Raw genomic sequence first — 26890 nt, 5'->3', positions numbered from 1 at the left:
AAAAACAAATTTAAAAAAAATTAAAAAAAAAGAAGATTCCTTAAAATGACTACCTGGAAAACGGCATACAAAAATTCCATATAATCAAAAAGTTATAACCTTGCACAAAAATCAGTTAGTTAAAATGGACAACACACAACTTCTAAGCATAAAATGGAAAACACACATTTTCTAAACATTTTAATTAATGCCCATAAGTCAACCAAAACCTAACATTTTAGCTCACATTTCAACCTGTGTGCAATGTATGGCCCCCAAAACTTCAGGGAAGTATGCTATAAAATACTCCTGCATGGTTCATTCGCTCTATGTCTTTCTTTCTCTATATCCTGTGGGGTGCATGGGAAACGTATATGCTCTCTTTCATGTTTTAGCATTGCATTTAGAATCTGATGTAATATTCTGGAAGCTGAAGCCATCTATGTACTATCACCAGCTGAACCATAAAACCAAAGCTGTGCAATGGAGATGTAAAATGAGGCTTACAATAAGCTTAGAAAGCTGCTAGAATAGCAGGCTTTGCATTATTATGTGATTTTTGAAAGATATGAAGTCTGAATCTCAGTTATTTGTCATTATTTGATGACTTCACTCCTCAATAATTTGTCAGAAAACCACAAAGTTTATGAGGAACAGAACAAAAATATGAGACAAAAATCTGGACATTCTGTAAAATTCAGGACAACTGATAGTAGGCATGTAGTACATACCAAGCTGGATTAATGAATGTCTCCAGCATATGCAGCTATATTGTAAGCAGTGTGGAGTGCCACTCACATGATAGCACCCTTTTTGGTTTTCGTTAAATGGCTCTACAGTTAGTGTAGAGCTGCAAAACAAGTGGAAATGGTACAATATGCTAATGAAAGCATAAGTACGAAAAATAAAGTACAGGTCACCGCTGAATTATTCTTTGTGGAATCTCCTTTATTAAAAGTAAGCGCTTTCGGAACAATCCTTCATCAGACATAATTCAAAGTAACAAAAGCAGCCATATTTAAAACACAGATCATCCAATCACTTACTCCTAAAAGCCCGCCTTTTTTGTAAAGCAGGTTTAATTGGTAAAACATCGTTAAGACCAGGTGGTCTATGTGCTCTTAAATCTACTATCCACTTGGATTCAGCTAATGCTGTTCTATGCTGAATGTCCCCTCTCATTAGTGGCAATATTTACAATGCATCTGAACTTAAAAGTGTGTGGGATTAATCTCTATATGTCTGAATAAAGCATTGCTCACTTGACATGTTCTAATATTACTAATATGCTGTAAAATCGAACCTTCAGCATGTTATTTGTCATACCTACATAAAACTTTCACATTGTTCACAATTGGCCATATATACTAAGTGTTTGTCGCAAGTAGCCCTCCTTTAAATATAACGTTTGTGTCTTATCAGGATGTTTATATTCAGTGTCACTATTAATATATTGACAAGCCTTGCAGTTGCCACAGGGATATGTGCCTGCTCTAATATCTATTGTAGGTCTCTTATTCAAATATGTCTCCTTACATAACAGGTCCTTGAGATTGTTGTTTCTCCTATAATTAAACATGGGACGTTCTGCCACTACGTCCTTAAGACTAATATCACTTCTTAGGATATTCCAATTGTTCTGAACTATATTACATATGTCTTTAATATTACTACCATACGTAAAAAGTATTTTTGGTTGTTCCTTCCTGCTGCTACATAATCCTGTATCTATTTGTCTGCCAATAACAGGGCCTTGCATCCATGGCCTATTCTTTGTCTTCCTATGTAATACATTGTTACTAACCATCTTACTAACCATGTTCCTATACTACATGGTTAGTAAGGTGGTTAGTAACAATGTATTACATAGGAAGACAAAGAATAGGCCATGGATGCAAGGCCCTGTTATTGGCAGACAAATAGATACAGGATTATGTAGCAGCAGGAAGGAACAACCAAAAATACTTTTTACGTATGGTAGTAATATTAAAGACATATGTAATATAGTTCAGAACAACTGGAATATCTTAAGAAGTGATATTAGTCTTAAGGATGTAGTGGCAGAACGTCCCATGTTTAATTATAGGAGAAACAACAATCTCAAGGACCTGTTATGTAAGGAGACATATTTGAATAAGAGACCTACAATAGATATTAGAGCAGGCACATATCCCTGTGGCAACTGCAAGGCTTGTCAATATATTAATAGCGACACTGAATATAAACATCCTGATAAGACACAAACGTTTATATTTAAAGGGAGGGCTACTTGCAGGACAAAACACTTAGTATATATGGCCAATTGTGAACAATGTGAAAGTTTTTATGTAGGTATGACAAATAACATGCTGAAGGTTCGGATTTTACAGCATATTAGTAATATTAGAACATGTCAAGTGAGCAATGCTTTATTCAGACATATAGAGATTAATCCCACACACACTTTTAAGTTCAGATGCATTGTAAATATTGCCACTAATGAGAGGGGGGGGGACATTCAGCATAGAACAGCATTAGCTGAATCCAAGTGGATAGTAGATTTAAGAGCACATAGACCACCAGGTCTTAACGATGTTTTACCAATTAAACCTGCTTTACAAAAAAGGCGGGCTTTTAGGAGTAAGTGATTGGATGATCTGTGTTTTAAATATGGCTGCTTTTGTTACTTTGAATTATGTCTGATGAAGGATTATTCCGAAAGCGCTTACTTTTAATAAAGGAGATTCCACAAAGAATAATTCAGCGGTGACCTGTACTTTATTTTTCGTATTTATCTGGTTTGGTACAACAGGTCTTTAGCATAACTTGTTATTTTTGCTTGTGAAAGCATAAGTACCTGCACTACATGCTAATTAACTAATGTAACATGGAGGAGCTGAAATCCAAACCTCTTTGGATTTCAGGGAAATCATGGAGAACCCATCCCAGTGGAAAAAAAAGTAATTTTAGCTTTACTTTTATAAGCTACAGGTACGTTTCACACACACACACAGACACACACACACACACACACACACACACACACACACACACACACACACACACACACACACACACACACACACACACACACACACACACACACACTCTGACTACCTAAATTATAGAGTAATAGTCTAAGCACATACAAATATTAAAACTGATGCCTGCAAAATTTAATAGCCTTTACTTAATCATGTAAAGGTTGGATTCTGTTAGCATCAGAAAGAGACAATCCACTAAGGATACATCTTTTAACTGCAGTATTAGCAAGGTAAGTTTGGAACCTGCATATAAAAAACAGTAGAGTTATGTAACTGATTAGTGTAAAATGCAAATTCTCATATGTCTCTACGGTGATACATTTCCCTGATGTACAGTAACGGCAATAACAGTTTATGAGTGATGTTTGAAATGTATAGCTATGATTTTCCCCAGTACTGTGCATCAAGCCTTCCAGTTGGCTACTGTATATAAACCAGTGATTATGTTGATGTTAGCATCATTTGCGTAAGTATAACAATATGCAATACATAAACATGTACTTTGACTGAATTAATAAGAACAGTAACAAATATAGAAGCAATCAAACACGACTGATTATGAGCTATGAGTGAAAACATTTATTCTGTAATACATTTACTTTAAAGGAAGGCTCTGAATAAGCAAGCATTATCTATCCACTCTGTGCATCACACATATATGCAACCCAAAGTCACAAAGAAGTGTGCAAAGAACAGGGCACAATCATTACCACTTGCACAGGGTGTGGATGGAACATGAAGGCAAGCCTGACATCAAAAAAGTGAATGCGTGCAAGTAAAACAAAACAAAACATATCCCTTAAGTATCCACTTTACAGGGCACTGGCAAAGTATGTATAGCAGTCAACAGTACTGCTTAGGTAACCAGTGCGTGTGTGTGTGTGGGGGGGGGGTGGTATGGGCATGTATTTGTTGAAAGTGTTTGTGTCTGCATGAACACAATCAAACACTGTCCTAGCACTACATCTAGACATCTTGAACAGGTGTGTGCCGTGCATGATAGACTAGTTAGTTCAGCATTGTCATCCTTGACAACAAGAACTACCACAGCCAGTAGTTGCACTGCTAGTTCCATGGACCTGGCAAGAACTTTGGGTGCTACCTGAATGTGAACAATGTCTGCTGGATGACCGCTCATCAGGACTATGTCCTGGACCATGATCATGTGACCAACCATGTCTGGGTGTGGACAGCGCAATCACTAATGGAGCAGTGGAAGTAGTGTCACAACAGGAGCGGGCTCTTGCACTTTCACATAGGCTTATACCAGATGATGTAGTGGTCATATGGCCATGTGGATGCTGATCCTCCTCCAGCAGGTGTTCCATTATACACACTGCCTGATCCAGTTTGTCTTTAATCCTGTCCAAGGAGTCACCCAGATGGTTCAGGCTGTTCTGCACATCAGAATGCACAGTGTTTACTTCTCCCATTATCTGTTCTGAGGCCCTTATGGAATTACATGTACCCCCATGATGGCCCTATGCATTTGTTGTATTGTACCTGCTGACACATCAGCATCAGGGGCAGGATGGAGAACAAGCCTCCTTTGTGCACCTCTACCAACCTGGCTGTGTAGCACCTCATACTTATGATGGCTATAGTGAGAATCAACTAGTTCTGCAACTGGAATAACCACACTGTCCTGATCAAGGGTGTCACCCTTAACCTGTCCTATGTCTGAGGTCTCTGTGTCATGAGTATGTGTAGGTATCCTGACTGTGTCCAAAACAGGGGCAGGAGATATTGTAGGCAAAACCCCTATGTCATACGCACCCTCTTCACCCCCAGGTTGTATTTCTTTATTGCTGCTGTCATCATCACAAATATACTGTCATCAGGTGATAGGAATTCCACAGTGCCAATGGCAGGATCATCCATGATAACAAGGAAGCAATACTAAAAGGATAAATAGAATAAACACTGGTCAAATATATGCTATGTGAAATAAATATTAAAAATTAACAGATGCTAATGGAATGCAAACAAATAACTTTCAGTTATACCTAAAACTATCTTATATACATTAACAAGAATCCAGAAGGTGTGCTTGCCATGTGCAGGTGGCCATATAAACAGAACCTAATGTGCTTAGATATAAAAAACAGAGATGAAACAAGGATGACAATCATCATAAAGCAAATGGCACAAGAAACAGAAAACAATTCCCTTTACAGCTGCAGGATAAAGGCACATCTCATACAAAACTGTACCCCCCCTTTTCCTCTCCATCAATGTCTCTTGTATTACAATTATATTTCGGCACTTTATCTCTATATTTATATATATATACCTATACCTATCTATATACCTATCTATATATGTATATGTGTGTGTATATGCAATGACAATTATTTAAGTATATGGCATACCTGGAAGTTCTGCAGTAGACACACTTGGATTGTGCTCCACATCAGCTCCAACATCAAGTGATACTGTGTGAACCCTTTTCTGAGCTGGTTGTATCTCTGATAGTGGACAGGCACTCCTCTGTCTCAGTCAGTGGTGGTTCAGTAGAAGGACCACCCATCATAGTCATGCATTTTTGGACAACTGCAGCTGCTTGACATCTGATCCCCATGATCATATCACTGTATCTATATCTTATTTTGGAATATGTACACCCATGACATCTGACTGCATTCACATCATTGACCACCTTGACCCCGGATACGGTCATGGGAGGACTTGTCACACTCTGCTTTGCTCTGAGAGAAAATGTAGTGCGTGAGTGATCACATCATCCTCAGTGACAGTGTATGGTGGTTTACAGGATGCAGATGTCTTAGGCACAATAGTCCTGAATGAGAAGAAACATAACAGGATAGAAAAAATATATACATAAAACAAAACTGATCATTACCCCCCCAAAAATCTATGAATGTATCCATACGTCCTATACAAAATACATGAAAAAGTAAGGCTCCATGTGAGTGCACTCAACATAATACATATTCCTACCTCACCTCTCCAACATCTGTGATGCATAGAAAAAATCTCATAAAAACTGATTAGAGGATAAACATTTCTGTAACTCTGCAGTACATTGCAGTATTAACAAAAATAATGTACACTTGTCAAGGAAAAATTGTATTTTTTATGTATTTATTTTACATTTGTTTACCGGGAAAAAAAACAAGTCCATTTTCAGCAGAGGCGCTGGGAGAAAAGCTCCAGGACATACAGAGAATACAAAGCATTCCAAAATAATTTACAGGTTACAGAATTTATACAGAATTCAAAAACAGATTAGTAGTTCAAGATTGCATTAGGAAGGTACAAAAATCATACGGGCATAACAGTTTCAATAAATACCTCTATATACAGTATTTACAAGACTGGACAATATATATAAGTTTGAAATTAAAGGTATGCTAAGGAAACTGTCAAGTAAGAATGTAGAAGACACTAGTAGAGTTGTCGTTTAGATTGGATATAGATAATTTTCTGATATCCACTTCCATGGAGGGCAGCCAGTTATGCATCTCAAGCTTAACATAATTTTCTGAGCAAATAATGCAAAAATCCGTGACCTTGCTAATAATTAATATAACAGTCTTCTGCACTAAATGACAAACACAAACAAGACTTTGGGATAATAAAAATACAACCAAACTGTAAATCCTGTGTTGGCAGATGGACAGGCAATGATGCACTCCAAATTAAGGAAAAACTACAATTTATTAAGTGCTTTCATTCACAAAAGTAGCAACTTCATCAGAATGACACAGTTAAAACTCACTGAGTATTTAAATTAACCACAACAAATAATTAATTAAAACCAACCAATAAAGGTTGGTAGCAAAGTAACCAACCATCCTAATTCCACTACTGACAATACCCCACCCAACAACTCTCTCAAACCCTCTAACACCTCCCCACCCTTCTCCCTATAAATTGTATCCACCAAGTACATTAAATCCCTGCTTCATAAACTTAAATCTTGCTCCCCCTCAACAGATGGTCTCCCTCCACTCCTTCTACAGAAAATAGCCAACTCCATTGCCCTACCCATCTCTATTCTCATCAACTGATTCATTACTGAGGCTAAAGTCCCTGCAATTTGGAAAAAAGCCTACACCTTACCTATCCATAAAGGAGGCAACTCAACCGAACTGCCCAATTTTTGGCCCATAGCAATCCTATCACCCCTCTCTAAAATCTTGAAAAAATGTGTACACAAACAAGTTCTACAATACCTCATACAAGAGAAGCTAATCACCCCCACCCAACATGGCTTTCACCCTGGCCACAGTACCTCTATCGCCCTCATTTCCTTTATCAAAACCATCTCACAAGCCAGAGACCAAAACAAACTATTCTCTTAACTTTTTCTTGACTTCTTAAAAGCTTTCAACACCATATCTCACCCCCTCCTCTTAAACAAACTCTCTGAACTCAACCTATCCACCTCTACTATCTCGGAATTCTTTGGCTACCTCAACAATCATCTCCAGTTAAATGGCTTTCTGCTATCTCCCCAGAACTTCCTATAAAGATGGGGGTCCCCCAAGGTACAATACTGGGCACACTACTCTTTAATATATTCACCAACCAGTTATCTATATCCACACTGCAGTCATCTCTGGTACAATATGCTGATGACTCCAAAGTCATCACCATAGCCGATACCCTCCCAGATTTACATACAAAAACTCAGAACTCCTTTCTGTCTATTAAAAACTGGCTCAACAAGAACCAGCTAATCCTAAACCCAAGGAAGACAAAACTCCTGCTCTTTGTCCCAAAAACTACGAATCATCTTAAACCTTCTTTCTCTATCACTTCCCTCAATAACACACTCATCACAGTAGAAACTCATACCAAACTACTTGGAGTCATTATCGATGACCAGATGAAATTTGACCTACATGTACTCAGTAACATTAAAAAAATCACCAAGAACTTGGACTTCTTACAGGAACAAAAATATTTTATCCAGTAAAGCTAAGACAGCTGTATCCCATGCCTAGCTACCACCAAATCCTTCTTTACGACTCTCAAATCCTCACCAACTTACAAACCACACCTCTCTAAACTGGAATCTACTTAGAACAAGGTGGCTAAATTTGCTGCCGAACACCCATACTATTCTCACCACTGCTTAGCACTCAGGAAACTAAACTGGTTAGAGCTGTGCAACAATCTTATCCTCTCTCGGCTTCAATTGATTCACTCCATTCTACACCAGCCCTCTTTTTGTCCCAGCATTAACTCTATCATCTCTCCCTACACCCCACCTAGAACTCTTCGGAGCTCAGAACAATATTTCCTTTCTATATACAAGCTAAAGATGCACATTGGCAAGAACCTCTACAGCTATTTCCCTCCTGACAGCTGGAATAAACTTCCTTTGCACACTTGAAATACTAAGCCTAAACACCAGTTCAAAAATGCGGTAAAAAACACCTAAGTAATACAAGACTATGTCAGTGTAATTACCCCCCTGACTGACCTTACTCTTCCTTCCAACTTGCCTTCCCTCTTCTCCACTCCTGTGCCATCACGTTCCTTTCTCTACCGCTATACTCCTCTACACTACTCCTTCTTCATATAGCTTCTCCACCTGGCACCTACCTATTTTACTATAGACTCTAATGCAGATTTTTGTGGCTTACTATGTCTCTCCAGAATATAATATAATATTCTATTTGTACCCTGTACTGTACCAGATATACTATGCTGATGTTTGACTCTATATGTCACTCATGTTAAACTAAGCTTACATTTTTTTTCTTTTGGGAAGATGTTGTTTATATATCTATGTATTATGTTACTTTTAGTAACATAATTGTTTATTTTTTTAAGCTTTTATCCCTGGGTCTCCACTGAAAAAGGGCTCTGACCCAACTGGACTAACCTGGACAACAAATGTAAAATAAATAAATAAATAAATAAATCTGTAACCCTCCATGCCTGGATCACATATAATAAACCTGACATCCTATCTATTTCAGAAACATGGCTAAAACCCCATATAAAAAACTCTGAAATAATCCCACCTAACTACTCTATCATTAGAAAAGACAGGTCCCATAAAAAAGGCGGCGGTGTAGCTCTTCTATTTTCTACTTCCTTGTTAATTACTCCCTTCGATAAACCTATTCCGCACTTCAACAATGCTGAACTACTTATCACTCTCCTACAAGTCAACAAGCATAAACATATATGTCTTGCATCCCTCTATATTCCCCCAGGTGACAATATCTCTACATTAGAAGACATTCTCTCCTGACTCTCCAGTAACATTAGTAATGAAACCATAATCCTAGGTGATGTAAATATTAACTGGACCTCCATTCAATCTCCAACCAACCCCCTTAACATCAACCTATATAACTTTTCCCAACTAATCAACAAAGTAACACGTCCTTCTAAAAACCTTTCCTGTGGCAGTATACTAGACTGGATCCTTGTGTCACACCCACACTATCACTCTGACAGTGGTACTCTTCCCGATGCTCTAAGTGATCATATGCCCATCTTCACTTACCGACTCCCTTGTATCTCTCACCACCCCCACAATTATATTACCACACGCAACCACAAAAATTTCAACCCAACAACCTTTTCAGATTCTTTAAAAGCAATCAATTGGAACACTCTTAGGACACTACCCTTAGAAGACGCTGTTTCCCACTTTAACTCTACATTCTTAAGAATACTAGATTCCCAAGCCCCCCAAAGGACAAAACGAATAAAAAATAATTCTGCCCCATGGCTTACCAGAGATACATTAGCAACCATGCGCCTTAGAGACAAAGCCTGGGCACTTTATCAGAAAAGAAAGTCCCCTGATTCCCACATTGAATACCGAACCCTCCGAAATAAAGTCAAAAAGCTTATTATCTCTGACAGACAAAATTACTTCTTTACCCTCCAAAACAATAATAAAACAAATCCACAGAAATTCTGGAAAGGAATCTCTACCCTCCTTAACCCCAGCAGACCACACACCCCTACCCCCGACCCAAATGCCCCAGATCTAGACCTGGCTACTGAATTCAACTCCTTCATCATTGATTCTATTAGCAAACTAACTTCCTCTTTCCCTACTTCTACCATACCATCCAATACCCCCCTCACCCTCTCCTGCCAAAAGCCCACCCTGCACTTCTCTTCCTTCCTCATTCCCATCTTCTCTAACTACATCCCATAACTCTTCTCCCTCTCTAACATCCTCATCATCCTCACCAACATCAAATACTTTCCCTCTTCACTCAGCTCCATTCTCATTAAAACCTATACCCATTTCTACAATAAAAAAACTACTTCATAAACTGAAGCCCGGCACTAATGCACCTGATGATATCCCCTCATATTTCCTAAGCGTTGCTGCTGATGCAATTGCCTATCCCATAAGCATCCTCATCAACCACTCAATCCTAGAATGTACAGTGCCCCAACTCTGGAAACAAGCCTTTATCATCCCCCTTCATAAAGGCGGTAATAACTGCAGTGTTAACAACTTCCGCCTCATTGCTATCTTGTCCCCCATCTCTAAACTACTTGAAAAATGTGTTCAACTTCAACTACTACCACATCTTTTAGACAATAACCTTCTCACACCTACACAACATGGCTTTAGGCCAAATCATAGCACCATGACAGCCCTCCTCTCCTATCTAGAAACTGTAAATAAAGCTCGTGATTCCGGCCATATTGTCTCTACCCTACTACTTGACCTTTCTAAGGCTTTTGATACCATTTCACACAGCCTGCTATTAACTAAACTTTCCAAACTTAACCTTTCTTCCTCCTCTGTGAACTGGTTCTCCAGCTACCTATCTAACAGACACCAAGCTGTAAAATCGACAAACGCCACTTCCTCTTTTCTTAGTACCCCACCGGGTTCCCAAGGCTCCATAATTGGTCCTCTTCTCTTTAACATTTTTATAAACGACTTTCATAAATCTATTCCATTCTCTAACATCATCCAATATGCTGACGATTCCATCATTATCTGCTCTGCCTCATCTACCCCTGAGCTTCTAAAGCTCACACAAGCAGCTTTCTCAATTACTGAGCATTGGATGGAAATAAACCACCTTGCTCTCAACGCCTCCAAAACTAAACTCATGGTATTTACTCCCTCTAAAACTACTCCCTTTGATACAAACACATTCCTGATCACTAGTCAAAACAATTCAACCCTAGAACTCGTATCTGAAACCAAGTTACTTGGTGTTCAAATTGATAACCAGCTTAATTTCAATTTCCACATACACCTAAATATTAAAAAAAAACACCAAAAGCTGGGTATGCTCTACCGTCAAAATCAATACCTCACAAAGACCTCTAAAATCACTCTGTCTTCTTCCTTTCTTATTCCCTCCCTTCTCTATGGTTCACCTCTCCTAACTAATATTCAGTCCTCTCTTAAGAAACAACTTTCCTCTTGCTACAACAAAATCGCCAAGTTCGCCAATGGCCACAGGTCATTCACCCATCACTGTTCCTCTCTCCAAAAACTACATTGGCTTGAACTTCCACATCAGCTCAATTACATTCAGCTTACCCTAGCCCATAAACTCATTAACAACCCCTCTCTTTGTCCCTCCCTGTCTTCTGCTTTTAAGTTTCACTTACCTGATAGAATCTTAAGGTCAAACAATCAAAACCTATTAGAAATACTTAAACCAAAGCGCCCCCCAGGCAAAAACCTACTATCCTTTAACATAGCTCGTCTTTGGAACTCACTCCCACCATCTATCCGTACCATCTCTAATCTTTATTCATTCAAAAAATCTCTTCATACTCATCTTACGTCCCAATGGGAATGCTCTTGTTCCCATCCATCATAAAAATCTGGAACCCTTCATCCTTCATCCTTCATCCTCCATTCATTCTCTTCCTACTCAACGAAGCCTGTATACTTATTACTTTCTTCAAATCTAACCACACCATATAACAATATAATCCTACCTCTTTAATGCCCTAACTCACCTCTCATTTTTTGTACTTTATCTAATATTTCACATTTTTGAATGTACCTCAAATGCAAAAGTTATGACTGTATTCTTTTTTACATTGTATAAGTAGCTTAGCTCTGTTGTTTTCAACCTGTCTGTTAGTTTGCATTAAGAGCTTTTTCAAGTGTATGTACATATTCTTTATGTCTGTTCTTTTTTGGAGCTTTTCTCCCCAGGACTCCATTGAAAACGGGTTCTTTTAGGCCCAATGGACTATCCTGGTAAACCAACTGCAAATAAATAAATAAATAAATAAATACATGTTTCCATAATTCAGATAGTTAAGAAACATGTGGGTCAATAACGGTTTAAAGGAAACCATCCATCTAAAATAGCCATAAATAGACTATGCTAGACATCCAATCTTTTTAACTTTAAAATGGTGGTTATAGAAAATGCGTCATTTAAACCAGGGCCAAGGGTACTTGTGGTATTGAAGAATAATTGTCACTTTAATTAATTTTTTTCAATACGTTCATTCACTGTATAACCCTGACATCAAAAACTACCTGCTCCACAACAGTAAACTTGAAGCCATAAATAGGATGCTGTGCTATATTTCTGTAAAGGGCATTTGTTGTCTTCCACTTCTTATTATCTAATAAATGTTCAAATTTACTTTCTGGAGGTTTTGCCAATGTAAAATTCTGGGCATAAAGCACAGCAAGCAATATATATATATATATATATATATATATATATATATATATATATATAGATAGAGATATAGCTATACACACACACACACACACACACACACACACACACACATATATATATATATATATATATATATATATATAAAACATTTTTCGAATCACATGTGAAATTCCCTTGAATGCTATATACTGCCCCTCTTATATGTTTGTAATCACCAACCAATATACTAACACATTGTGAACACTGGCCACATTTTTTTCATGCCTTTTTCCTATTTAAAGAGGTCCCAGTCTGTTTGAATAATTGTTTGATCGATGTGTTCTTTTTGCATATAATATGGGGGTTATCTCCTGTTTTGTTACACATCTCTGGGTCAAATTAATATATAATATATAACCCATTTCTTTTTAAGACATAAAAATAACCTATCTAAACTATAAGTAGTTATGAATGACTTACATTCCTTTTTATCTTGATGTATACGGGTTTAGGTACTAATGACTACCTCCCCAATATTCACTATATCTGCTTGTAATGGGGAACTGTGGCCACAAAGAATGGGTTTGTAAAAACCCACCTCTCTTAAAATTATAACCTCTTGCTTGATTTCATCTAAAAATGTAGCATCATAACCCCTCCTCTTGAACATGTGAATGATGTTCTCAAATTCATCTAGAAATATTTGGGTATTTGTGATTATCTGGGCTATTCTTACAAGTTGACCTTTCACTACTGCCTTTTCTTGGTGCATAGGATGCCAACTCGTAAAATGAAAGCAAGTGTTTGAAAAAGTGGGCTTACGGTAAACATTGACAAACAAGGCCTTGTGTTCAAAGTTCTTAGTAGTTTTTACATCCAAGAAATAGATTTTTTTTCTTTGTTGAAGGACCAGGAAAACTTTAAAAACAGGACAATATTATTAATATAATTAAAAAAAATTGACCTATCTCATTTCCAAGTCACTCCACAATATAAAACTATTGTCCAAAAACCTGCTGTAAAAGGTCCAACAATGTCTATAATTGCTGTTAAAAATTAATTCCTTCTCCCAGTAAGCCATGACCAAACGGATGTATCCTAGGGCACAAGCATGGCTATGCCAGTAACTTGTTTAAAGTACTATCCTTCAAAAAAAATAATAAAATAGTTAGTGAGAACTCTCTCCATAAGTACAATGATAGTGTTGACACACCCACTATCCAACTTGTTATGGTCCAACAACATGTCCTCATACAAAAAACAATCCCTCTCCATGGGGAATAACAGAAAAAGCTCATTCACATCAATAGTGACACAGCATCCTACTCATGGCTTTAAGTTTACTGTTGTGCAGCAGGTTGTTTTTGAAACCGGGCGTTATATAGTGAATGAACATCTTGATAAAAATGAATTAAAATGGCAATTATGTTTGAATGCCAAAAGTCCCCCTGGTTTAAATGATGCATATTCTATAACCCCCATTTTAAAGTTTCCTTTAAACAATTATGGCCCCACTGGTTTCTTAACTATTTGAATTATGTAAGCATATTTTATTGGCTGGTTTTAATTAATTAACAGCTATGGTTTACTTAAATATTCAGTGAGTTTTAACTGTGTTATTATGATGAAGTTCATACTTTTGTGAAAGAAAGTGCTTAATAAATTGCAGTTTTTCAATAATTCGGAGTGTGACATTGGCTGTCTATCTGTCAACATACAGGATTTACAGTTTGCTTCTGCACTAAGTGGTCAGCTTCCCAGATTGAAATTCACATTAAAATGTCACCATTATTTGGAAACTTGCAAGAGCCAGGAAATAGGGGCTATACATGGTTATGCCAACAACTACTGAGAATGATGCAGACAATAAACCAATTGTGAAATACAATTCATAAGTAAATTAAAATTACATCAATTTCTGCAAAACAGCACCCTACCTTTGCAGCAAGTAAGTTGTGAAAGTAGCAACAAGTTTTCAAAGCAAGTAGCAATATCAAGCTCTCTGGAACCAGTCTCCCCTACTATAACAGAAGTTCATTACCTACAAAATTACCTTTATGTAGTGCAGACTCAGCCCTGTCAGTTCTGTGTGTATGCAAATGAGGTGTGAGCTCATTAACATTATTGAATTCCACATTCTGCACTAAGTGAAAGGATGAGCATTAAGAAGTGTAACCAGCTGAGAGGCTGGATGTGTGAATGATTAGTCTTACTATACTAAAAATCATGGTTTCACAGCCAGTTCCATTTGTTGTGTACTTACCAGGGGTGTGTCTGGGAGAAGGAACTTACAAGACAGTTTCTGAGTACATTGACTGAGTTAGGAGCACGGTATTCCTAATGCTTATATGAACTGTTTATGACCACAGCATCTGCCTCTGAGTACATAATGTCTTCAATTCTAAGGAAGTACATTACTCAATGAAACATATATCAATTCAAGGCAAATCATAATCTTGTTAGATAAACATAGGTAAGGGAATGATGTTCACAAAATAAAGAGAAGACAGGAGTTGCTGTCTTGCAATTTCTTTTATACTGTGTAGAAAGATTAGCTTTCCTGTTGCCAACATCAGAGGCATCCACACATATAAAAGCAAATGATACACGACAAAGGTCAGAACTTGGTACTGTTGCATCTGTAATGTAAAATGATACTATGTGACATGAGTATATGTAACCTAATTTTTTCTTCTTAGTATATGTATGTGTCTGTGGCATATACTGATAATAAAGTGTGTGTGGTGAATGCTTTGTCATACTAGGGTTTAAATCCAGTAAATGTGCTGTTTGCATAAACATAATAATGCTTACACAACATATGTTCATGTTGCAAGACAACAACGTTGAAGAAACATCAGAACTCTACATATTAAGTACTTGTTTCATAATGTTTCCTCTATTTAAGTAAAAAAAAAAAAATCTTCTATTTAAGTAAAAAAAAAAAATCTTCATCATCTGTGCACCATTTTGCATTCTACCCTCGTGAGTGGCAGACGTCCATAGTAATGGCCTACAGTTCACTTCCCAAGGAAAAGAGCGAAAAGTTTCATTTGGCTGTCTTCTGTTGTGCAAACAAGCTTGGCACCAATGTATGAATTTCAGCACTCTGGATAGTAATAAGTGAAGAAGATGCAGTGGTTAGGTAAAATTTTCTGTGGCACAAAGTGTACTCGAATGGAGTTTATAGAAATAACACAAGAGATTTGAATCTAGTTTACAGAATTTTTTTTCAGAGTAATTATTGACAACCAGTGTTGTATATGACATGAACAGGCTAAAGTCTGTGATACATGATACAAATCTTACCAACAGTTCATGTGAATGTATGGTACAAAAATGTTGTAAACTCATGTCTTCCCATTATTAATAACAATAGGTGTTATAGATGTGATGACATATCACATTTTGTAAAGTACGCTAACACTAAATCAGTAACATGAGTAAGGTGGATATAGATGTCATGTATGCTGGATAAATTATTCATGTCTCACTATTTTTCATTACAACACTTAAACAATACATGGTAAACTTTGAAGTCTTAAATAATTGTATCTACTTTGGCAAGAATGGCCTCCTGCCATTGCATCAGTGTCTCCTTGTTGATCAATTGTCATTACTTGAAATACTGTGTGTAACTTAAAGGCTACGTGTGATGTTGCAAGCAAATGTGAAAAGAATGACTGTGTCATGCTATTACTACAACACCTTTGTTCTTTACTGCATATATCTATTAAATGTGTTAATTTGCAATATAAGGTACTTTTTAATTTTATTTTTATAATTCCTTGTCCACTTGCCTCTGGTCAGTAGCACACAGACACTGTATACTTCCTAAGGAAAAAAAGTGGAAAAATGAATTTGCTCTGCCTTCTGAAGCACAGACTAGCCTGACACAAATGTGCAGTCTCAGCACTCTGGATAGAACTCAGTGAAGAAAATGCACCTGTCGGGTAACTTTCTCTGTGACAAGGACATAAGTGAATATAGAGAAATAGGTGATTCAGAGCTGGAATCCAGCTAACTGATAATTTTGCAGAGGTGAGTCTGAATACATATTTACATGCCTGTTTATATTATTGTGTTGTTGTTTAAACCTCAACTAGTCTCAGTATTGCTAACAACATGAGAGTTGATGTCTGTCCCCTTTCCCATTATTTGTAATACATAAAGTCCTGAGGATGTGTGTCAGAAGTTAAAAGTTCTGATTTGGCAAGGAGATGTGAAAAGGATGAATGTGTCATCATAATGTATTTACTGCTGTGGTCACTGCTAGGTAAACCCTTTGAGCAATGCAATTTTCATCTAATGTGTTCCTGTCTTTTTTTAATGCCTTTTGAAATTGAAACAGTGCACAGACCCATTTGCCTTCCCAAGGAAAAAAGTGAAAATTTTAATTCTGGATGCTTTCTGTCATGCAAACAAGCCTGCCACTTATGCACAGACATGAGCACTCTGGATAGTACTCAAGGAATACATTCCACCTGTCAAGTAACTATCTTTGTGGTACAAGGTGTATATGAAGTGAACTTAGAAAAAAAATACAGCTGATGCAGGGTTTCAATCTAGTTGACACAGTTTTATCGAGCAGGTCTGACTGTCATTCATGATAATATTTCAATTAGGAATGTCACAGTAAATGCATGTGAGTATCAAAACCATGCTTATTGCAAGAAATGTATCATAACTGCTTGTTATAGAAGCCCAATGTAATGTCTTTAAATTGTATTAAACATGACAATGATGATATTTAATGTAGAATACACATGAATAGGGATGATGCGCCCAATATTTTTTATAATTTTTATGAGCTATCACATATCACAAATATGTGTTTAAGACAGTATGTCTTGTGAAATATATAATCTTACCCACCATGTATTACTCAGACTATGCAACTGCATGCATTTGAAATGCATTTACTAACACAAATACTGCTTTTTACATAGAAATGCAGTACCACATGAATAAGTAAATGCACATACAGGCATCTGTGGAGTATGCCTACTCATTGTTACATTAGTATACCTTTAATTACCATGTTTAAAAGTAGGTTCTCATATGGTGCTCACAGTTAGTAAACAACGCTTAACATTTTATCCCTTTTTTACTTGAGGTTGATTCCTAGGTAGTACCAGTCAATCTTAGCAGTGTGTAACTCCCAACAGACCAGTATGTCATAAGTCATACCATTTTCTTCCTACCAACCATGGTTATAACAAACACCATAAAGCATTTTATTGTTTAAAATCGGAACATGTGCCGACAGTTTCAGCAACAGACATGGCTGAACCTCACTGCCATTTTTCAGATCTTCAGTACTTTCCCAAATAATCAGTGCCAATGTGTCTACCAAGCTATTGCTGTGCTTTTAATTACATAAATGCAGTTGCCAAGGCTGTGTGGCTTTGTGCACAAGCTGTTATATGTGCGGTATGTATTGGGTGCCAATTCAGACCCTTATTTCTAGCCTGACTGCTGTATACATGGCTGGTGATGCTCAAAATGATGCTCCATTTAGAGTAAAATGTTGGGGTGTTGAGGAGTCCAGGATTTTTGTGGCTTCCCTCATGAAGTGCTATGGCCATATGGGCTATAGCCATAGGCTGCTGCAGGAGCAATATACCAGGTCTCAGTAAAAGGATGGCCAAGGCTGTCTCCAATGCAACTAGCAACTCATGCACTGAGCAGCAATGTCATCACCACTGCAGTGACATGAAAAGGTGCAAGTTTGCAAGTTACACCTGCTCAGCCAATGGTGGCATGCATTTAGGACAGCAAACACCAGTCAGTTGTCTACGTATATTGACCCATCACCTGTCTATGATATGGCATTATTCTATCATATTCCTATTTTTTTCTTTTATCTGCTGTACGGCTACATCAGAGATAGAAGAAAACCATGAGGTACACCAGGAGAGACTAACTTGCTTCAGAGAAGACAGGATAAGTATGCATCAGCTCTGAATGCTAGGTGGAGATGTATTTTCAGTCCATCACTCTATGTCATCTTGGGAAGGCATACCTTAACTCTGAAATAAAGCATACATGCCTGCTCCAGTACCTCTTACTGGTTGAGTTAGGGAATGAGAACATCAGTATAACTGCGTGAGTGTTCAGTACTCAGAAACACACATTAGATTTTTTTCAGGATATTATTTACAATATATTAACCACAATACTGCATGACATTAACAATTAAGTTTTGCAAATGCAGTTATTACTTTTGAAAGCGGATATCTGATATGGCACAGTGAAATGCATGATTCCATTAATCATATTATACCATTGTGATCAATTGCTTTTATGACAAAATAATGCATTTCAATCATAGCTGCATGTGGCCCAGGTGTACTTATGTATTTATGATATTATTTTATGGATTAAAATAATCAAGTAATGTGACATGCCATTGATCTAATTCTAACTTTTTTGTCTTCTCCTACTTTCTCTCTCTGTAATATATATATATATATATATATATATATATATATATATATATATATATATATATATATATATGTGTGTGTGTGTGTGTGTGTGTGCGTGTGTGTGTGCATGTGTGTGTCTATATCTATCTATCTATTTATATATATATATATATATATATATATATATATATATATATATATATATATATATATATATTTATTTATATATGGGTCTACTTCAGAAGACTGACAGACCAAAAGACTGAATCCCAAAATATTGACATGTTTAATACAGGAGTCAAGCCCCCTGCACCCCACACCCCCTGATAATTATATAAACATACCTCTCAAATTGGAAACATCAAAAATCTGGACAAATCCCATAGACAAGAAGGTACAACTGGCCAAAAATATGTAGGCAAATTGGAATAACATTTGCATATATAATTATGTAACCTCCCCACCCACTCCAATGAAATTGTAGGATACCAGTATTCAAACACAAACTGTAGAACAGACAAAATATTAAACACAAAATATAACTAGAATAGTGTTTTATTTAAACCTTTGAACGTGTAGCAAACTTTGAACTTGTAAAAAACTGAAATACAGTTGTTTTTTATAAAATTAAAATTAACTGCATTGAATTGAGAGAGATGTTAAAAGCTGACAAGCAACAGCAGACCACAAGTAGAAAATCAGAAAAAAAGGGGGGGGGTGATGATTATTTAATTCCAGTCAAGCTTGCATTGCACTAGGTAGCCAACCGGTTCATAGTTACTAGATATCTCCTTCAAAGGAGGACATTCTCATGACTGTAGCATCCGCCACCTTTAAAAGTTAGACACAGTATCAACAATCCATCCACCTACTGGAGAAGTAGAACCCACAGCCTTCTGCATTCAAAAGCAAGCATGCTAGCCATTGTGTTACTAGGAATGCAGCCAACCTTGGCATAAGCAGCAGAAAACTTGTCTTCCCCTGAAGCTCTCCGCTCCTTGTAAAATCCACTCTACACTCAACTATATCTCTCAACTTTGCAGCACAATAAGAAATATGGAAAAAGCCAAAATTTATTGGGTGGGGGGACAAAAGCCCAAAAACCAGGGACATATTCTAAACATTGCTTGCATAATTTTGGAATGACGCTAGAATAAATGTTTTGTCTTACCATGTATTTCCTGAAAGATAAGAAGACTGAAACTTAAATGGCTATAATTATTTAGTGAATTCACTTCTCACTGATTTGCTAGAAAACCACAAATTTTAAAAGGAGCAAACCAAAAGTATGAGCCAAACATTCCAGACATTGAATCACAAGTGGTGTTATGGGTAGGGAATTCAGGCTCTTGTGTCCTTGTACTTAAGGTACAGGCATTGGGCTTGAGTAACACTAATCACCAGGCATACTTAACTGAGCGCACACACACACACACACACTCGCACACACACACACACACACACACACACACACACACACACACACACACACACACACACACACACACACGCAGCAAAACTAAAATACAGCAGATACAGCTCATAGAAGACTAGATTGGAGTGACATACACACACCTTCTGAATAGCTTGCTGGTTCCTAAAAATTACATACAGCTTGATAACACAGAATGGAGCAGCTGGCAGAAATTGAACGGGCTTGGACTGCATACACACATCCCTTCTGATGGAGTGGCCCAGCAAAACGAAAATAAAGATAAAATACAGCAGACACAGTACACAGTTCATACACACACCTACTGAATAGCTTGCTCATCCCTAAAAAATACACACACCTTCTGAATATCTTGCTTTTTCCTAAAAAAAATACACAGTTTTCTAACATAGAATAGAGCACCCAGCCGGAATTAAACAGACTTGGACTTACAGCAATAACAACAAAAATGGAATTGAATGGATTGGACTTGCAATAACAACAAAAAGGGGTAAAAGAAGCATGCATATCAGATACGATAAAATAGTGCATTTTTTATTCTTTTTTTCTTACCTGGAGGCTGAGTCGATTTCTCATCCTGACCTGCGGACTCTGCAAAACTTGAATTGTGCACAGCTGCCATTGCTGCTATATTCCCTATTTCCTTCCAAATCAGTTCAATCTGACCGAGTCTAACAGGCAGTAGCAGATGTCATCATGCATGCCCCTGTAGGCTGGTGATGCATGGTGATGTCAACCATAAATTTTAAGTTGTAATACAAAACAAAAATAATAATAGTAATCAAAAAAATAAAAATTGGGAATTAAAGGGGCCACTCAGGAATTCCAAGTGATTTGGGCACAGTTACATCAGTCTGTTAATGTATATCTGCAGTCCAATGGTTACACTTGCAAATGTATTTCATGGTGTATAATCTTTTCACACATAATCCATAACTGTTATTCAGAAGTGCAGTATCATATGTAGGAAGTGTCTGTATTGTCAATGCCCATTGTACAAGCATGAGATAAGACAACTGACAGTGACAACATAAATGGTTATTATTTGCATGCAATCATAATGGGATGAACTATTATGAATGCTTACTTGACAATCTACAGTTTTACAATTGTGATTGTCATTGACATCCCATACTGTGAAACAGGTACGTGTCACTCACAATAATGCAATATACATGAATGGCAGTTTAGAAATCTCAGCAGAGAAGTATGTTAGTTTTGCAGTTAAGATGACTAAGCATATTATTTAATATGTTTGGCTTATTTTTTGCTCTGAATCATTTATATTGGGGTGAATTGGATCCTACATTTTGAGTGCTGGATTATTTTTGGATGTGTGTGAGTGTGTGTGTGTGTGTGTGTGTGTGTGTGTGTGTGTGTGTGTGTGTGTGTGTGTGTGTGTGTGTGTGTGTGTGTGTGTGTGTGTGTGTGTGTGTGTCTGTGTGTATGTATATATATATATATATATATATATATATATATATATATATATATATATATATATATATATATATGGGTCTACTTCATTTGATCAAAAGACTATTTGACCTAAACCCATTTGATTGAAATTTCATTTAATCAAAATCCAGTATTCAAGGCATAAATACGGGATTTGTCCCTCTCCCCAATGTCGTACGACCGTGGAGTTGGTATATATAGTTAGGGGGTTGTAGGCGCCGCAGATCCCTACATTGGGGGGTGAAGCCCCCCCTCCTAGTTTCCTTTAAAAGAAGAAAATAACACAAAAAGTACAGATTTTAAATGAAAATATATAGTATATATGTGCCCCCCACACCACTCCTAACTATATATACCAGCGCCAGGGTCGCACGACATTGGTGAGAGGGACAAATCCCAGTTATTTGCCTTGAATACTGGTTTTTGATCAAATGAAATTTTGATCAAATGGTCTTTCGATCAAATGAAGTAGACCTATATATATATATATATATATATATATATATATATATATATATATGTATATACACACACACACACACACACATATGTATATTTTTTACAATATATATTGTTGCTGAAAACAAAATAGCCATCAGCACAGGGAGGTAGACTGAACACTGGGGGTCAGCCTACCATACCATCACAGGTAGCCAAACACCCAGCACATCTGGGTTACAACCTGCCAGCATTATCTCCACATCTCCAGCTCTACCTGTTCAACCTGTGACAAGTAGTTCTGCTCTGACTGCTGGTATGGTCATACCTTCTTGGAACAGTAGCAGTAGTAGTGGAGGTGGCAACTTTGTCTGCTGTCAGGAGCTGACAGTGGTGGTGGACAGCAATATGGAGAGTGCCTTGTTGCCCAAATTGACACCTAAATAATGCCAAATTACCCAGACAACTGACACAGGAGACAGTAATAATAGTACTGAGGCTGAGGACTAAAATCTCTATGTTCTCCAGCTGGACATTCATGCACATCTGAGGTCCCCTACATATCCCCAATCATTGCATCACCCAACCCCCCCATTGTATCAATAACCATTCCTGTCTGTCTTGTATGCCCTGTATTTCTGTGTCTGCTACTTAACCTGTCCTACCTACCCAATCCTCTCATTCCTAATCACCTTTCCCAACATTCTTCTCTCTCTCAGTAAAGAAAATATGCTCCATACACAGCTCTCCACATCTCCTTTGTATCATTTTTACTCACTTGATTGGGTCCAAATAGCTTTAGAACATTATTCTGTTGTTGTCTGCCATCCCTGGTATGGCGACTCTCCAAAGTCATGACATTCTTTGTACAATTCTATATTTTTGTTGTGAATAAGATAGCTATGGTGCTTTCCCACCACCATCCTACAAATTCATGTATTATTTCCACTGTGTCTTACTCTATGCTCCCCCCCCCCATTTTCACCAGTCCCATCAACCCATTTTTAAAACATTCAGTCTAGTCAAAAAAATAGAATTATACTCAGCATACATATACAGAAATGGCAAATCAGGAAGCCTTCACTAGTGCTCAGTATTTGCGTGGAGATTGGCATTGTTTACCACTGTTGAGAGATGGTGAATGGCATTTCTTGTCCTTGGGCAAAAACTGGTGAGTTTTTGCCCTCATCCACACTAATCTGGTTATCTTTATGCAAATGTGCTTATATCCTGCTACCCTGCAGGAATACAGTGTAAAGGGAGTGTAATCGCAGTACTTTGAAACAGTTACTCTAACATATGTTAGTTAGCTAGATTTCATGAAATAAAAGTTCTTATTTGGTATATCAGATAATTCCCATTTTTAAAATTATGTTTTTGCATAGTGTCATGGGGTTGATTACAACTGTCTTTCAAATTATTTTATGATTTTTTTTTTTATTTTTATTATATGTTTAACTGCAAATGTCTTTATTTATCTTCATTTACAAAATTTCAGTAACATAACATTTTAGTAGTGTAGCGAGAAAACATTTACAAAAACATTCCATCCACAACAGGGAGACTTAGTTAACCTCTTTTATCCTGCTTATGTCTTACCCCTTCTAGCTCCCTATAGCAAGCAATTTATTGTACAGAGCATGTCAGATTTATGAGGAAATAATTAAGAGTTACATGCCATAAAGATGATCCTACGTGTAACGTAAGCAATACTGTTGCTATTTCTCTCTCTCTGTTCACCCTTTCTGCTACAATAAGTTTTTACATCTTTTCAGTTGTGTCATTTGAAGTGCTTGAAGCAGGAGTTCCTCTGTGGCAGGATGAACTGATGCTAAGATGCAGAGACTGATTTGTTACATTTATTTATTTTATTTATTTACATTTGTTTACTGGGAAATTCCAACTGGACACAGGTCCTTTTTCAGCGGATGCCCGAGGAGAAAAGCTCCATATCATGTACATGATAAATAGAGATACAAAGTTTCAACAATAGTAAACAACATTACAGGTTGTTGGCTTTAACACAATAACAAGATATTTTAAAATTGAAAAAACAAGATATTTCAAGGGTTCTATTTTAGGCATTAGCAAAGTGTTATTAACTGGTTTAATACTCTGTTTTATGTGTAGCTGTTGTCTACATATTGTGTTGAGTCACTGTTATCCTAATTTTATCCAAATCTACTTGGTCCCTGTTTCCCTCTCCTTCAGTATATGTATCTTCCCTTCTGTGCCATCAATCTTTTCTCCTTTGCATTTACACAATACCAAGCCAATCTTCCCTTGATCAGCATGAACAGCTGAATGCACACCTTGCAGGATTTTCAATTGCTAAATATTCGAAGCTTTCTGCATTGGATCATTTAGTATGCTTCCAGCTGTAATGTACACCTTTTATAATGTTAAGTTTTGTCATTACTCCTATGAAGTCTGATGGCTAGAGTCTCCCTTGCTTCATTGTTTTGTGACTGCCCCAAAAAATCCTATAAAATTAATGTTGTAAACTAACATTTCCTGTGTGGTGTATTCACTAATTCATGTCTGTGAATTGGTTTTGGCATAGTGTCAATGGTTCAAATCCAGAAATATCTGGAAGTCATGTTTAATGTTTTAATTATACTACTATCATGTGTGTAAGTTTTGTCTACCTATCTTAGTAACCCACCCTTATCCTGCTTATTTCTCAGTCATGGTTATACTTTCTGACCCCTGCTTTCTCCATATTGGAAACACTTGATTATACATAGCATGACAGATTAGTTATCAGAAGAAACATAACATTAACACATGATTTAAAAAAAAGAACCAGAACATTTCTAACATTCTTTGTGTCTCTCTCTGTCACTGTCTCCATGTCTGCATGCATTGCCACTTCTATGCCATCAGTTTTCACTGTTTCGTATTTATTAGGCTACTGGATGTAATGTACATGTTATGTGATTTGACAGTTATAATGAGGTAATGAAGAGTAATATATGCATTCTCCTTTTTTGCAATCTGATGTCATACTTGAACTTTCTGATGTAGGAGTTCCTATGTGGTATGTTTAGATAATATTCAGGGATGTAGATTTTTTTTTGGAATACTGTCAAGGTTTGAATCCAGATCTATGCCAAACTGTTTTTGAATGTTATCTGTTGGCTACACATTTTCTTAGCAAAACGTTATCCTGATGTATTATTAATGCACTTGCTCCCTATTTTGAGCACTGTCTTGTATGGTTCTTGCCTGAATAAATCTGATGATAAAGTGAACAGTAACACAACATAAATATGTACAGAACTGAACCATAAACTCAGTATCTCTGTATGTGTATTCATGTCACCAACTATGCACCCCTTCCCATCCTTTCTATGTCATCAATAAAACTTTCATGATTCAAATCAGTTTCCATAAGCCATGTTTCTGTCAGCAATAACATGCCTGGTCTCTCATATGTCATGGAATACACCTGCGTCATACTTATACAATGTGAGGAAGAGTAACTGTCATGACAAATGACACCTGAAGCTTTACCCTAACACATATAAGTTTTGTATACTATAAGATTCCAACATGGTTGTAGGTACATATTGCTTATTTGCATGAAGGCCGACATAGAGCACCCTGTACTACTGCTAATTCCCATTCTAAGTTCATCACCTCAAGATATGATTAAGCATGTGCTAGTACTTTGCCAGCAGTGCAAATGAGCTTGTAAGTATTGTGCTTCAGGGAGTGAGTTAAACATATTTATAACAATTAATTCTGTAGGTTTGTTTAACTTCTGTAGGACTTTATCGAATTGTGAAGCCAGGGATCTAGCTTTCCAAGTGATTTGGGCACAGTTACGTCAGTCTGTTAATGTATATCTGCAGTCCAATGGTTACACTTGCAAATGTATTACATGGTGTGTAATCTTTTCACACATAATCCATAACTGTTATTCAGAAGTGCAGTATCATATGTAGGAAGTGTCTGTATTGTCAATGCCCATTGTACAAGCATGAGATAAGACAACTGACAGTGACAACATAAATGGTTATTATTTGCATGCAATCATAATGTGATGAACTATTATGAATGCTTACTTGACAATCTTCAGTTTTACAATTGTGATTGTCATTGACATCCCATACTGTGAAACAGGTACGTGTCACTCACAATAATGCAATATACATGAATGGCAATTTAGAAATCTCAGCAGAGAAGTATGTCTTTATATGGGACAGGCAATGTGCTGTTACCAGACACATGCATGTGTCCCAAAATTAGTGATGCACAGTAGCTGCTGTTCTAAACAGTGATGTTTTTCTAATTACAAATGTACATTTTTACATTATTAAAGTTAGACTTCTCCTGTGGGGATTACAACTCATACTGTGTTCTCTAGATTCAATAACTAGTTTGGTAGGAGGTTCAGTGAGTTTGTGTGTGTGTGTGTGTGTGTGTGTGTGTGTGTGTGTGTGTGTGTGTGTGTGTGTGTGTGTGTGCCATTCTAGTGACAGGTAAATAATG

Source organism: Protopterus annectens, chromosome 1.part2 (assembly GCF_019279795.1).
Source record: "Protopterus annectens isolate FY-2018-M chromosome 1.part2, PAN1.0, whole genome shotgun sequence".
NCBI lineage: Eukaryota > Metazoa > Chordata > Ceratodontiformes > Protopteridae > Protopterus > Protopterus annectens.
Note: the sequence above shows the minus strand (reverse complement) of the source record.